We start from the raw sequence: 14537 nt of genomic DNA, 5'->3' as shown, positions 1-14537 counted from the left end.
GCCTGTTTCACAGGAACAGGAGGAGGCCCCATTCAGCCCCTTCTCCAGCCTGTTTCACAGGAACAGGAGGAGGCCCCATTCAGCCCCTTCTCCAGACTGTTGTACAGGAACAGGAGGAGGCCCCATTCAAGCCCCTTCTCCAGCCGGTTACACAGGAACAGGAGGAGGCCCCATTCAGCCCCTTCTCCAGCCTGTTGTACAGGAACAGGAGGAGGCCCCATTCAGCCCCTTCTCCAGCCTGTTTCACAGGAACAGGAGGAGGCCCCATTCAGCCCCTTCTCCAGCCTGTTACACAGGAACAGGAGGAGGCCCCATTCAAGCCCCTTCTCCAGCCTGTTACACAGGAACAGGAGGAGGCCCCATTCAGCCCCTTCTCCAGCCTGTTACACAGGAACAGGAGGAGGCCCCATTCAGCCCCTTCTCCAGCCTGTTACACAGGAACAGGAGGAGGCCCCATTCATCCCCTTCTCCAGCCTGTTACACAGGAACAGGAGGAGGCCCCATTCAGCCCCTTCTCCAGCCTGTTTCACAGGGACAGGAGGAGGCCCCATTCAGCCCCTTCTCCAGCCTGTTTCACAGGAACAGGAGGCCCCATTCAGCCCCTACTCCAGCCTGTTTCACAAAAACAGGAGGAGGCTCCATTCAGCCCCTTATCCAGCCTGTTACACAGGAACAGGAGAAGGCCCCATTCAGCACCTTCTCCAGCCTGTTCCACAGGAACAGGAGAAGGCCCCATTCAGCCCCTCCTCCAGACTGTTACACAGGAACAGGAGGAGGCCCCATTCATCCCCTTCTCCAGCCTGTTACACAGGAACAGGAGGATGCCCCATTCAGCCCCTTCTCCAGCCTGTTTCACAGGAACAGGATGAGGCCCCATTCAGCCCCTTCTCCAGCCTGTTACACAGAAACAGGAGGAGGCCCCATTCAGCCCTTTCTCCAGCCTGTTACACAGGAACAGGAGGAGGCCCCATTCAGCCCCTTCTCCAGCTTGTTACACAGGAACAGGAGGAGGCCCCATTCAGCCCCTTCTCCAGCTTGTTACACAGGAACAGGAGGAGGCCCCATTCAGCCCCTTCTCCAGCCTGTTACACGGGAACAGGAGGAGGCCCCATTCAGCCCCTTCTCCAGCCTGTTACACGGGAACAGGAGGAGGCCCCATTCAGCCCCTTCTCCAGACTGTTACACAGGAACAGGATGAGGTCACATTCAGCCCCTTCTCCAGCCTGTTACACAGGAACAGGAGGAGCCCATTCAGCCCCTTCTCCAGCCTGTTACACAGGAACGGGAGGAGGCTCCATTCAGCCCTTCTCCAGCCTGTTACACAGGAACAGGAGGAGGCCCCATTCAGCCCCGTCTCTAGCCTGTTTCACAGAAACAGGAGGAGGCCCCATTCAGCCCCTTCTCCAGCCTGTTTCACAGAAACAGGAGGAGGCCCCATTCAGCCCCTTCTCTAACCTGTTACACAGGAAGAGGAGGAGGCCCCATTCAGCCCCTTCTCCAGCCTGTTACACAGGAACAGGAGGAGGCTCCATTCAGCCCTTCTCCAGCCTGTTACACAGGAACAGGAGGAGGCTCCATTCCAGCCCCTTCTCCAGCCTGTTTCACAGAAACAGGAGGAGGCCCCATTCAGCCCCTTCTCCAGCCTGTTACACAGGAACAGGAGGAGGCCCCATTCAGCCCCTTCTCCAGCCTGTTACACAGGAACAGGAGGCCCCATTCAGCCCGTTCACCAGCCTGTTACAAAGGAACAGGAGGAGGCCCCATTCAGCCCCTTCTCCAGCCAGTTACACAGGAACAGGAGGCCCCATTCAGCCCGTTCACCAGCCTGTTACACAGGAACAGGAGGAGGCCCCATTCAGCCCCTTCTCCAGCCTGTTACACAGGAACAGGAGGCCCCATTCAGCCCCTTCTCCAGCCTGTTACACAGGAACAGGAGGAGGCCCCATTCAGACCCTTCTTCAGCCTGTTATACGGGAACAGGAGGAGGCCCCATTCAGCCCCTTCTCCAGCCTGTTACACAGGAACAGGAGGAGGCCCCATTCAGCCCCTTCTCCAGCCTGTTACACACGAACAGGAGGAGGCCCATTCAGCCCCTTCTCCAGCCTGTTACACAGGAACAGGAGGGGGCCCCATTCAGCCCCTTCTCCAGCCTGTTGCACAGGAACAGGAGGAGGCCCCATTCAGCTCCTTCTCCAGCCTGTTACACAGGAACAGGAGGTGGCCCCATTCAGCCCCTTCTCCAGCCTGTTACACAGGAACAGGAGGAGGCCCCATTCAGCCCCTTCTCCAGCCTGTTACACAGGAACAGGAGGAGGTCCCATTCAGCCCCTTCTCCAGCCTGTTACACAGTAACAGGAGGATGCCCCATTCAGCCCCTCCTCCAGCCTGTTACACAGGAACAGAAAGAGGCCCCATTCAGCCCCTCCTCCAGCCTGTTACACAGGAACAGGAGGAGGCTCCATTCAGCCGCTTCTCCAGCCTGTTGCACAGGAACAGGAGGAGGCCCCATTCAGCTCCTTCTCCAGCCTGTTAGACAGGAACAGGAGGAGGCCCCATTCAGCCCCTTCTCCAGCCTGTTACACAGGAACAGGAGGAGGCCCCATTCAGCCCCTTCTCCAGCCTGTCACACAGGAACAGGAGGAGGCCCCATTCAGCCCCTTCTCCAGCATGTTACACAGGAACAGGAGGAGGCCCCATTCAGCCCCTTCTCTAGCCTGTTACACAGGACCAGGAGGAGGCCCCATTCAGCTCCTTCTCCAGCCTGTTAGACAGGAACAGGAGGAGGCCCCATTCAGCCCCTTCTCCAGCCTGTTACACAGCAACAGGAGGAGGCCCCATTCAGCCCCTTCTCTAGCCTGTTACACAGGACCAGGAGGAGGCCCCATTCAGCTCCTTCTCCAGCCTGTTAGACAGGAACAGGAGGAGGCCCCATTCAGCCTGTTAGTAAAATAACAGTTTGTTTATTCATTGATGGGGTAGTGCTGTCTGGACCTAGCATTTGTTGTCCATCCCGAACTGTCTTTGGACTGAGTGTCGAACTCGGCCATTTCAGGTTGGCAGTTAACAGTGAACCACATGGCGGCATGTGGTCTGGGAGTCGCAGGTAGGCCCATCCGAGTTAAGGGCGGTAGATTTCCCTCCCTAAAGGGGCATTAGTGAACCAGATGGGTTTTTAAGTCACCTGATGATAGTTTCATGCTCACCGTCACTGACATTGCATCATATCCCGGTTTCATTAGTTGACTTTAAGTTGCCCCAGCTCCTTGGGGTTTTATGTCAGTTTGTCGTGTTCTGGTGAAAGACTCACTCCTGAAAAGTTACAATGAAGGCCCTTGATCTCCTGTTTCCATGGTGACCCACAGTCCGTTTCCACACGTCGTGGTTTCACTTCCCTCAATGGACGACGTTTGTTTTCAGTGCAAGTGCTCCCTCTAGAGGGCTGGCCATGAAGGTGCACACGGAGGCGACAGCGTGGGGCAAGAGTGGACCATTTGACCAGCCGGGTCCGCTCTGCCATTCATTACCACTGTGGCTGATTTCGGTCTTTAACTCCGCTCTCCTGTCCAATCCCAATGTCCCCGGATTCCATGCGACGCAAATATCTGCCTTTCCCAACCTTAAATATATTAGCTTTCGGAGCGCTGCTCCTTCCTCGGGTGAATGAAGAGGTATGTTCCAGAAACACATATAGAGACAGATTCAAAGATGCCCGACAATGCTAGGAATGCGAGCATTAGCAGGTGATTAAATCTTTACAGATCCAGAGATGGGGTAACCCCAGGTTAAAGAGGTGCGAATTGTGTCAAGCCAGGACAGTTGGTAGGATTTTGCAGGCCAGATGGTGGGGGATGAATGTAACGCGACATGAATCCCAGGTCCCGGTTGAGGCCGCACTCATGTGTGCGGAACTTGGCTATTAAGTTTCTGCTCGGCGACTCTGCGTTGTCGCGCGTCCTGAAGGCCGCCTTGGAGAACGCTTACCCGGAGATCAGAGGCTGAATGCCCTTGACTGCTGAAGTGTTCCCCGACTGGAAGGGAACATTCCTGCCTGGTGATTGTTGCGCGATGTCCGTTCTATCGTTGTCGCAGCGTCTGCATGGTCTCGCCAATGTACCACGCTTCGGGACATCCTTTCCTGCAGCGTATGAGGTAGACAACGTTGGCCGAGTCGCACGAGTATGTACCGCGTACCTGGTGGGTGGTGTTCTCACGTGTAATAGTGGTATCCATGTCGATGATCTGGCACGTCTTGCAGAGATTGCCATGGCAGGGTTGTGTGGTGTCGTGGTCACTGTTCTGAAGACTGGGTAGTTTGCTGCAAACAATGGTCTGTTTGAGGTTGCGCGGTTGTTTGAAGGCAAGTAGTGGGGGTGTGGGGATGACCTTGGCAAGATGTTCATCGTCATCGATGACGTGTTGAAGGCTGTGAAGAAGATGTCGTAGTTTCTCCGCTCCGGGGAAGTACTGGACGACGAAGGGTATTCTGTCGGTTGTGTCCCGTGTTTGTCTTCTGAGGAGGTTGGTGCGATTTTTTTGCTGTGGCGCGTTTGAACTGTCGATCGATGAGACGAGCGCCATATCCCGTTCGTACGAGGGCATCTTTCAGTGTCTGTAGATGTCTGTTACGCTCCTCCTCATCTGAGCAGATCCTGTGTATACGGAGGGCTTAAACACATAATTAACTGCTAATGGTCGCATTCCAAGCATTGTCTGGCATCTTTGAATTTGTCTATATATATGTTTCTGGAACATACATCTTCATTCACCTGAGGAAGGAGCAGCGCTCCGAAAGCTAGTGACATCGAAACAAACCTGTTAGACTTTAACCTGGTGTTGTAAGACTTCTTGCTGTGCTCACCCCAGTCCAATCTCCACATCTTAAATATATTCAGCAATGGAACATCCATGACCCTCTGGAGTAGAGAATTCCGGAGATTCACAGCACTTCGATTGAAGTCATTTCTCTTCAACTCCGTCCAAAATGGACGACCCTTTATCCTGAGACTGTGCCCCCCCCCCCCCCACCCAGACCCTGTTTTAGACCCCCCGACCAGGGGAAACAATCTCTGCTCGTCCAGCCCCTCAATCCTTTTCAGGGTTCTGTAGGTTTCAATGAGATCGCCTCTCATCCTTCTAAACTCCAGTGAATATGGCCCTAAGTTACTCAGCCGAGAAACACACTACGGGCGTGGTGCTATGCATCACTGTAAATACACAAGGGGTTCATGTAACTACACTACGACTAAGTAAACACTAGAGGGAGCACCAGAGGCGTCATGACACGCAGAAATACAGCTAATGAACACATAGAATAGGACACGACCAATGGGCAGTCAAGACACCCAGAGGTGACACTACCACAAGGGGGCACTACACAACCCATATATAAGGACAGGGCACACATGCTCTGCCTCTTTCCACAGGCAACACTGAGAGAGAAGGACAGGGGCAGATCAGAAGCATCACACCCACCACGTGGCTTAGAGCAGACTGGTTAGTTAGACTGAGTTACTGTAGCAAGATTAGCAGGAGAGTCGAACTCATGGAGAACTGTGCTAATGGTTCAATAAATCACATTGAACTTACTTCAACGTCTGGAGTATCTTTTGGTCAAAGCTGCGTCGAGTTGCAGCCTGTGTTATCCCAGAGTGCATAACACAATAACAGGGAGGCCAGGGAATCTCGTTCCTTGTTTCACCAACGGCAGCAAGACCTCATTGTTCCTGTGCTCCAATCCCTTGCAATAAAGCTGACAGAATAATAGAATTTACAGTGCATTCGGCCCATCGGGTGTGCACCAGCCCTTGGAAAGAGCGCCCTGCTTAAGCCCACACCTCCACCCTATCCCCCTAACCTGTAACCCCGGCTACTCTTTTTTTCGACAGTAAGGGCAATTTAGCGTCGCCAATCCACCCAACCTGCACATCTTTGGACTGTGGCAGGAAACCGGAGCACCCGGAGGAAACCCACGCACACACGGGGAGGACGTGCAAACAGTGACCCAAGCCGGGAATCAAACCTGGGACCCTGGAGCTGTGAAGCAGCAGTGCTAACCACTGTGCGACTGTACCATCATGTACCATTTGCCGTCCTAATTTGCTCTATCTGACGGCGGAACTACATTCCTTGCGTGATCACAGCCAAGTCTCTTTGAACATCAACACGTGGAAGTCTCACTCTCCCTCTACATTACAGGTAGGATCCTGGTCATCAGTGTGGCGCACTCTACGTGTTGCTGTACGTGGCGCAGGTCAGGCCTATTCCTCAGTCCGACACTCTGGCAATCACTCAAAACATCTTCTGCCATATCTGGAGGTCTAACATGAGCTGAGTTCACAGAGACACGGGGCGCGACGGCCATAGCTGCGCCCAAAAAGCATCTCGCCACGGCGTAGCACGGCCAATAGAAGCCGGGAGATCCCGCGCTCCATTGTGGACGGGATAACATTTTAGCGAATATACATACAGCTAGTCTCACTTTAATGTGCAGATTCCCACCTTACGTGAGGCATGTGATCACTCTCCTTCGCCTCGGAGACCTCAGGCAAGTGGCGTTCAGCATCCAATACTGGGGCTGGATTCTCCGGTTGACGCCGAAACCGCGTTCGGCGATCAGCCGGAGAATCACAGATCCCGACTAAATAGGGGGCGGCGCCGCTTTCGCCATGCTCCGCCCCATCCAACGTGGCGTGCTCCCCGCGTGATGCCGCGCACGTATCCGCGGCCCCAGGACATCGCCCCCGAGGCTCCGCCCACGACCGGCTGAGTTCCCGACGACGTCGGTCGCGTGTGGGCTCATCCGTCGGGAACACGGCGTGACGGCCGAGGACTCAATCCACCGCCACCACAGTCCGGGGAGGGCTCGTCCATGGGGGACATTATTCGGGCTGGAGGCACTGTGTGGGGGGGGGGGTGGTGGTCCGGGGCGCACAAGCCGGCCAAAGGGAGGGCAGTATTCCGCGGGCCGGGTCCACGAGCGGCCAGTGCCGTGTTGCACGGTGCGGCTGCGGCAGGCTGCCGCCGGGCACATGCGCGGACACGGACCCGGCAAATCGCCGGGCTGTAGCTAGAGCCGGGTGCTCTACGCTGCCAGTATGCTAGCCCTCAGCAAAACGGGGAATCGGCGGCCGTTTTACGCCACTGCCGTAAAACGCCATCGTTCCCACGCCAGCGTGGCTGTCGCCCGCTTACACACCTCCCCTGAGGTCTAGCACCACTGCCTTATATAGTAGTATCTGCAGCTCCCTCCAGTGGCTACTCTCGTTACTCCATTAACCCTTGTTTACGCCACTGCCGTAAAACGCCATCGTTCCCACGCCAGCGTGGGGATATAGCCCCAGAATCGGAGAATCGAGCCCCTGGTCTCCGGAAAGGAGGACCAGACAGAAAGGTACTTGCGGGAATCTCCCAAGGGATCGGAGGCCCCCAGGTGCCTGGGCTCTGGTCGGTTGGCACCCTGACACTGCCAGCCTAGCAGTGCCACCTGGGCGCCAGCCTGGTACCGGGTCGCTCCGGGGGGGCCTCAGAGATCGGGACACCGTTTAAAAATGGCGCCCTGATCTCGCCCTGTACTGAGGAGCTCCAGTGAATGGAGTTCCTCAGTGTACAAAACAGAGCTGTGCGCGGTCTCTGCCGCGCGTTCCCCGCTGAGGCACCTTAACTAACGCGAGTGGCATTGTGTAGCCTTGTGTTTCTTGATGTTGCAAGATGGGACTTTGCTCCCAGTTAGTAAAATTGAGCCCATGATGCAGAAACCTGAAGGTGAACGTGGGAAAAAACGCACCCAACTTTACCCTAATCTCGATGGCCACCTTTGTGTGTGGCTGCTTCAAGCTGTGCGTAGATCCTTCGTACGTAAAAACCAAGTGTCACTACGTACTGAGGTTCTACCTGCTCCTGGGTTCTTGAAGGATGGGTCCGGTCACGATGCCAAGGAAAGCTCCGCTGTACCACAAGTCCATCAGGAAGTGGTCTGCACATAACGTCCGAGGCACCCTACAGGAAAAGGATCCTGTTGCATGGTTCCCGAAGCAGACAATCAAGATCATTTGACAGAATACCTCATCACCAGAAGTCTCAAAGAAGCACCAAGACTTAGCTTGGTTGATGGTGAGAAAGGCCCTTGCTGTCAGATACTTCCTGCGGCGTTCTTTGTGTGGCTTATTTAGGATGGTTGGCGTCATGTTCCACAAAGACCACAGAGTAGCTTTTACTAAAACAAATCTATGGTTTTATTAACACAACTAAACTGGGTTTCGACACTGTCTCCCGCTGAGGTCTAGCATCACTGCCTTATATAGTAGTATCTGCAGCTCCCTCCAGTGGCTGGTCTCGTTACTACATTAATCCTTGTAATGCTGAGAGTTATGATAATATCACACTTCCTACACCCCGTTTGCACGTTGTCTTCGGGTTGACTGAAGTGGGGAAGAGACAATTCCTTGTGGAATGTGTCTTTGCAAAGAAGGTCTGGAGAGAGATGAAGTGGTTTTTGTCGAGGTTCATCATTTCAGCTCCGTGAAACACAACTCTGTGACTCTGTGCTCTACAGGCAGTCCCCAGAGACACACGCCAAGGCAAACATCAGCTGGAGGACCATCACCTCGGTGAAAGACACCGTTTGGTCTGCCAGAAACTTGGGGCGGGATTCTCCACTCCCGCGCCGAAATGGCCGCGCCGTCGTGAACGCCGTCGCGGATCACGACGGCGCGGAACGGCCCCGGTCCCGACCGATTCAGGCCCTGACAACGGGCCAGGATCGGGGCCGCGTCATCTACGCGCTAGGCCTTGTCGCCCGCGTAAAAGCGGCGCCGCATAGATGACGCAGCCGGCGCCGCATGACGGACGTCATCCGCGCAAGCGCGGGTTGCCGTCCTGTCCAAATCCGCCCCGCAAGAAGATGGGGGACGGATCTTGCGGGGCCGCGGAAGGAAGGAGGTCCTCCTTCAGAGAGGACGGCCCGACGATCGGTGGGCACCGATCGCGGGCCACCCCACATTGCAGGTGAAGCCCGGTGCAGGATCACCCCCCCCCCCCCCCCCCCCCCCCGCAGGCCACCCCCCCCAGCGTTCACGCACCGCCCACGACTGCAGCGACCAGGTGTGGACGGCGCCGGGGGGGGGGAACCCGCCGTTTTGGCCTGGCCGCTCGGCCCACCCGGGCCTGGGAATAGCGGGGGTGCCGGAGAATCGCCATTTTGGGTGTCTCTGGCGAGTCTCCGGCCTGCGCCGCGCGGATCTCGACGGGGCCGTTCCCCGCCGCTTGGGAGAATCGCGGGAGGGCGTCGGACCGGCGTCCCCGGAAATTTTGGCGGCCCGGGCGATTCTCCCAACCGGCGCGGGAGTGGAGAATCGCGCCCTTGGCGTTCCAGTGCAAATTGGCCATGACCGAGTGTTGCGGACTGGCGCACTCCAAAGCACAGGACTACTTGCTGAGGTCTGACCTGAAGCTTGGGGGCAGCCACTGAGGAGGTGCGATGGGGGAATGTCGCTGTGTTGGACCTTTCAGCCATAGTGAACTGAATGGAGGGAAATAGTATAGAACCCCTTGGGTCCCATGACTCACATTGAATGTATAAAGTGAATATTACACGCGTCGCAATTGCATGGAAGAACCTCAGAGTACAATGTGACCTATGCACACAACTTAAATACCTTTGCGCCATTTGTAAGGACTATTTTGAAATGTTTCGTTGACTGTGTTGAAGGTCCTCAGAGTGCAACGTGCCGTCTGTAGAGAACCTGAATATTATTGCACTTTGTGCGCCGGCCATTGTGAAACGTTTCGGAGGTTCCTTTCAGATAGTTTACGCATAAAGTATATTTTTGCCAAATTTCGATGCACACATTGGTGTCGAAGACTGTGGGTTCCTTAAATCACCAACATCAAGGACGTCCAACGAAGGTCGTTTATTCTGGAGCTCAGTCGCTGTAAACAGTGCCTGTGCTGCCGGGGACTCTCCCATGCACCCTGTCATGTGGCCTCTCACTTTGCTGCGCCGTCACATTCTCCAGAGACCACGCGCTCTACATCGCCCCCGTTTAGTTGGGACTCACGGTGGCATGAGGTGCAACAGTGTGAGCCACAGGGAGCAAAGCTCAGACCATTCATTGCCTGACACACAATTAAGCAACCTGACAACAGACAACTATTTACATATCCGTATACTGAGGCATGGGTTACGCTGCAGCAACTGGTGCTTTGCTCATCAGGCTTCCTTCTCCTCCCACTTTCCCGTTGGTAAGAAAACGGAACTTCAAACGTCAGTTCTAGGCTCAGTGGTAATAAGGTCCTGGAATCCTGTATTTGGCCTGCGCAGGCGCCCTAAGCATGTGATTACATGTTTGGTGGTGTTGTAGTCTTTCTGTGGCCAGTGTCCTCACTGGTAGCACCTCATCTGTGAGTGTGCATCAGGTGCAGGGTTCGCTGTGTTGGCCTCGGTAGGAGTCTACATGTCTGCCGGTGCAGAGGGCTGGTGGTGCAATACGCCGACAGCTGAAGTGCTGTGTTACCCTTTGTAGCACAATCAATCACTCACGAGGCGAGACGAGATGAAGTCAATCGATGGCTTTCTTACGCAGACTTGTTCCCCAGCAGCTCGGTTACAGAATGCGGCTGCTGGGAGAACCCGGGTTGTTATACTCCGCCTTACTGGGTGGAGCCAGCAGGCGGCAGATCCAATCCTGATCCAGGGTCTGTCAACCAATAGCCTCTCGGCATCACTGGGTGCCGTACTACCCCTAATACGTACCACCACACCTTTTGATGCTGGTTCTGATACTTGCAGAAGGTAACGGCGATTGCGTCTCCATAGTGGACACTGTCTGAGGTTACCGCGTAGCTGTTCATTGACCGGGACATGGCTGTGCCTTACCACAGCCAGTGGTCATGGCCACGTGCGGTCTGAACCCTGACCGTTTGACCCGGGTGTGAGAGCGCTGCGGTCTGTGTTTTCCTTCCTGATCTGCCTCCCAAGAGGGCATCTTTCACGTTTGTATGGTGCAAGTTTATATGGACTTTAGCAAGGCACTTGACAAGGTCTCACATGGTACACAAAGTTAAATCATATGGGATTCGGGGCTGGCTAGATGGATACAGAAGTGGCTTGGATATAGAAGACAGAGAGTAACGGTGGAAGAGTGTTTCTGAGAATGGAGATCTGTAGCTAGTGGTGTTCCGCAGGGATCGGTGCTACGACCTCCAATGGAGGAAAATGTGGTCCGATGAGTAAGTTTGTGGATGACACGAAGATTGGCGGAGTTGCTGATAGTGCCAAGGGTTGTCAGAGGATACAACGGGATATAGATAGATTGGAGACTTGGGCATAGAAATGGCAGATGGAGTTTAATCCAGACAAATGCGAGATGATACATTTTGAAGGATCAAATCCAGACATGAATTTATACTGGCAGTACCCTTCGGAACATTAACCTACAGAGGGATCTGATGTGCAGGTCCACAGTTCCCTAAAAGTGGCAATATAAGTGGCCAAGGTGATTAAGAAGGCATATGGCACGCTCGCCTTCATCAGTCGGCGCATTGAGTACAGGAGTTGGGAAATCATGTTGCAGCCGTATAAAACCTTGGTTAGGCCGCATTTGGAGTATCGCGTACAGTTCTGCTCGCCACATTATCAGAAGGACGTGGAAGCTGTGGAGAGAGTGCAAAGAAGGTTCACCAGGGTGCTGCCCTGGCCTCGAGGGCGTTGGCTATGAGGAGAGGTTGAATAAACTAGGATTGTTTGCACTGGAAAGACGGAGGCTGAGGGGAGGCCGGATAGAGGTCGACAAAATTATGAGAGGCACAGACCGAGTGGACAGTCAGAAGTTTTTTCCAAGGGTGGAATTGTCAATTACAAGGGGGCAAAGATTCGAGGTGATGGGGGAAATTTTAAAGGCGATGTGTGGGGTAGGTTTTTCACGCAGAGAGTGGGGGTTACCTGAAACGTGCTTCCGGAGGATGTGGTGGAAGCAGGCACATTAGCAACATTTAGGAGGCATCTGGATAGGTACATGAATTGGGAGGGAATAGAGGGATACGGACCGAGTAAGGACAGGTTTTGCTTTTATTAGGGCATCATATACCTCCTACTGTCCAACGATGTGCAGGTTAGGTGGATTGGCCATGCTAAATTGCCCCTTTGGTGTTCAAAAGATTAGATGGTGTTACTGGGTTATGGGGATAGGTGGAGGCGTGGGCTTAATTATTTCCAAGGGCTGGCGCAGTTTCGCTGGGCCGAATGGCCTCCATCTGCTGTAAATTCTAGGATCGGCACCAGCTTGGAGGGCCGAAGGGCCTGTTCCTGTACTGTGCGTTCCTTTGTTCTTTGTTCTGAGCAGAAGTAAGGATGATGAATCGCTGGCCACTCGGTATCAGTCCATCCTGTGCGGTCAGTTCATCTTTGATGGTGGAGAACGTTTAGGGAGTTTGTCGGGAAGCACCCTTGGGGACTCTGGCCAGCTCCTCCTGTTGATGTCCTGCGTGCGATGTCTGTTTGTGCGGCATCTTTGAGTTCCTGGATTCAGCGAGAGGACAGCACCTCTATTGCCATGATGTCGATGTCTCCCTCACGATCTGCCTGGTCTGGAGTGGGTGGGAAGGCTCTGGAAAGAGCATCCGCCAAGTACAGCCCCTTACCACGTTTGTGGACAATGCTGAGAGTGTCATGTGCAGCTTTAACATCATGTTACAGTCGGCAGGTGCAGTGCGGAGAGGCTTTTCCAGGATAGGTATGAGCGGCTGGTGATCTGCTTCAAAGGTTGCAGGATGGCCATGTATGAAGTCATGAGATTTCTGACAGGTGAAGATTAAAGCAAGGAGTTCCTCTTCGATCTGCGCTGCGTAATGAGTCTCCGTGTCAGTGAGGGACCCTTGAAGTTAAGATTATTGGTCTGCCATTCTGGGTTCAGATTGTGCCAGGGCCGTGGCGATTGGGGGGGGGGGGGTTTGTCTGCTAGTGGGTGGCATGGGGTAGCACAGTGGCTAGCACAGTTGCTTCACAGCGCCAGGGTCCCAGGTTCAATTACTGTCTGTGTGTGCAGTCGGCACGTTCTCCCCCGTGTCTGCGGGGGTTTCCTCCGGGCGCTCCGGTTTCCTCCCATTCCAAAGACGTGCTGGTCAGGTGGATTGGACATTCTGAATTCTCCCTCCGTGTACCCGAACAGGCGCCGGAATGTGGCGACGAGGGGATTTTCACAGTAACCTCATTGCAACGTTAATGGAAGCCTACTTGTGACAATGATAAAGATTATTATTATTATTATTATTATTAAAAGTCCGGGTGTTCATACATCAACGTATTGGAGCTCCGGTGGAGATGCGAGTGCCTGTTCGGGTCTCTTGACAATAACAGCCATGTGGTTCCTGCCAGCACCATTTGCCATCCTGGTGGAGGAGCTGTCGAACAAGTTCAGCGACTTCACTATAGAACTTAGAACATAGAACATAGAAAATGCAGCACAGAACAGGCCCTTCGGCCCACGATGTTGTGCCGAACCTTTGTCCTAGATTGATCATAGATTATCATTGAATTTACAGAGCAGAAGGAGGCCATTCGGCCCTTTGAGTCTGCACCGGCTCTTGGAAAGAGCACCCTACCCAAACTCAACACCTCCACCCAACACCAAGGGCAATTTGGACATTAAGGGCAATTTATCATTGGCCAATTCACCTCACCCGCACATCTTTGGACTGTGGGAGGAAACCGGAGCACCCGGAGGAAACCCACGCAGACACGGGGAGGACGTGCAGACTCCGCACAGACAGTGACTCAAGCCGGAATCGAACCTGGGACCATGGAGCTGTGAAGCAATTGTGCTATCCACAATGCTACCGTGCTGCCCTTGAGAACAAATAAATCTACACTATATCATTTAACCGTAATCCATGTACCTATCCAATAGCTGCTTGAAGGTCCCTAATGTTTCCGACTCAACTACTTCCACAGGCAGTGCATTCCATGCCCCCACTACTCTCTGGGTAAAGAACCTACCTCTGATATCCCTCCTATATCTTCCACCTTTCACCTTAAATTTATGTCCCCTTGTAATGGTTTGTTCCACCCGGGGAAAAAGTCTCTGACTGTCTACTCTATCTATTCCCCTGATCATCTCATAAACCTCTATCAAGTCGCCCCTCATCCTTCTCCGCTCTAATGAGAAAAGGCCTAGCACCCTCAACCTTTCCTTGTAAGACCTACTCTCCATTCCAGGCAACATCCTGGTAAATCTTCTTTGCACCTTTGCCAAAGCTTCCACATCCTTCCTAAAATGAGGCGACCAGAACTGTACACAGTACTCCAAATGTGGCCTTACCAAAGTTTTGTACAGCTGCATCATTACCTCATGGCTCTTAAATTCAATCCCTCTGTTAATGAACGCGAGCACACCATAGGCCTTCTTCACAGCTCTATCCACTTGAGTGGCAACTTTCAAAGATGTATGAACATAGAACATGGGATGAACTGAGAAGGATAATTTGTCACATCAAGGTACAATGTCTTCTCCACGCGGATGGCCAAATTTTATACACTCATTGTC

This window comes from Scyliorhinus torazame, chromosome 4, assembly GCF_047496885.1.
Source record: "Scyliorhinus torazame isolate Kashiwa2021f chromosome 4, sScyTor2.1, whole genome shotgun sequence".
Classification (NCBI taxonomy): domain Eukaryota; kingdom Metazoa; phylum Chordata; class Chondrichthyes; order Carcharhiniformes; family Scyliorhinidae; genus Scyliorhinus; species Scyliorhinus torazame.
This window is presented reverse-complemented; position numbering follows the sequence as displayed.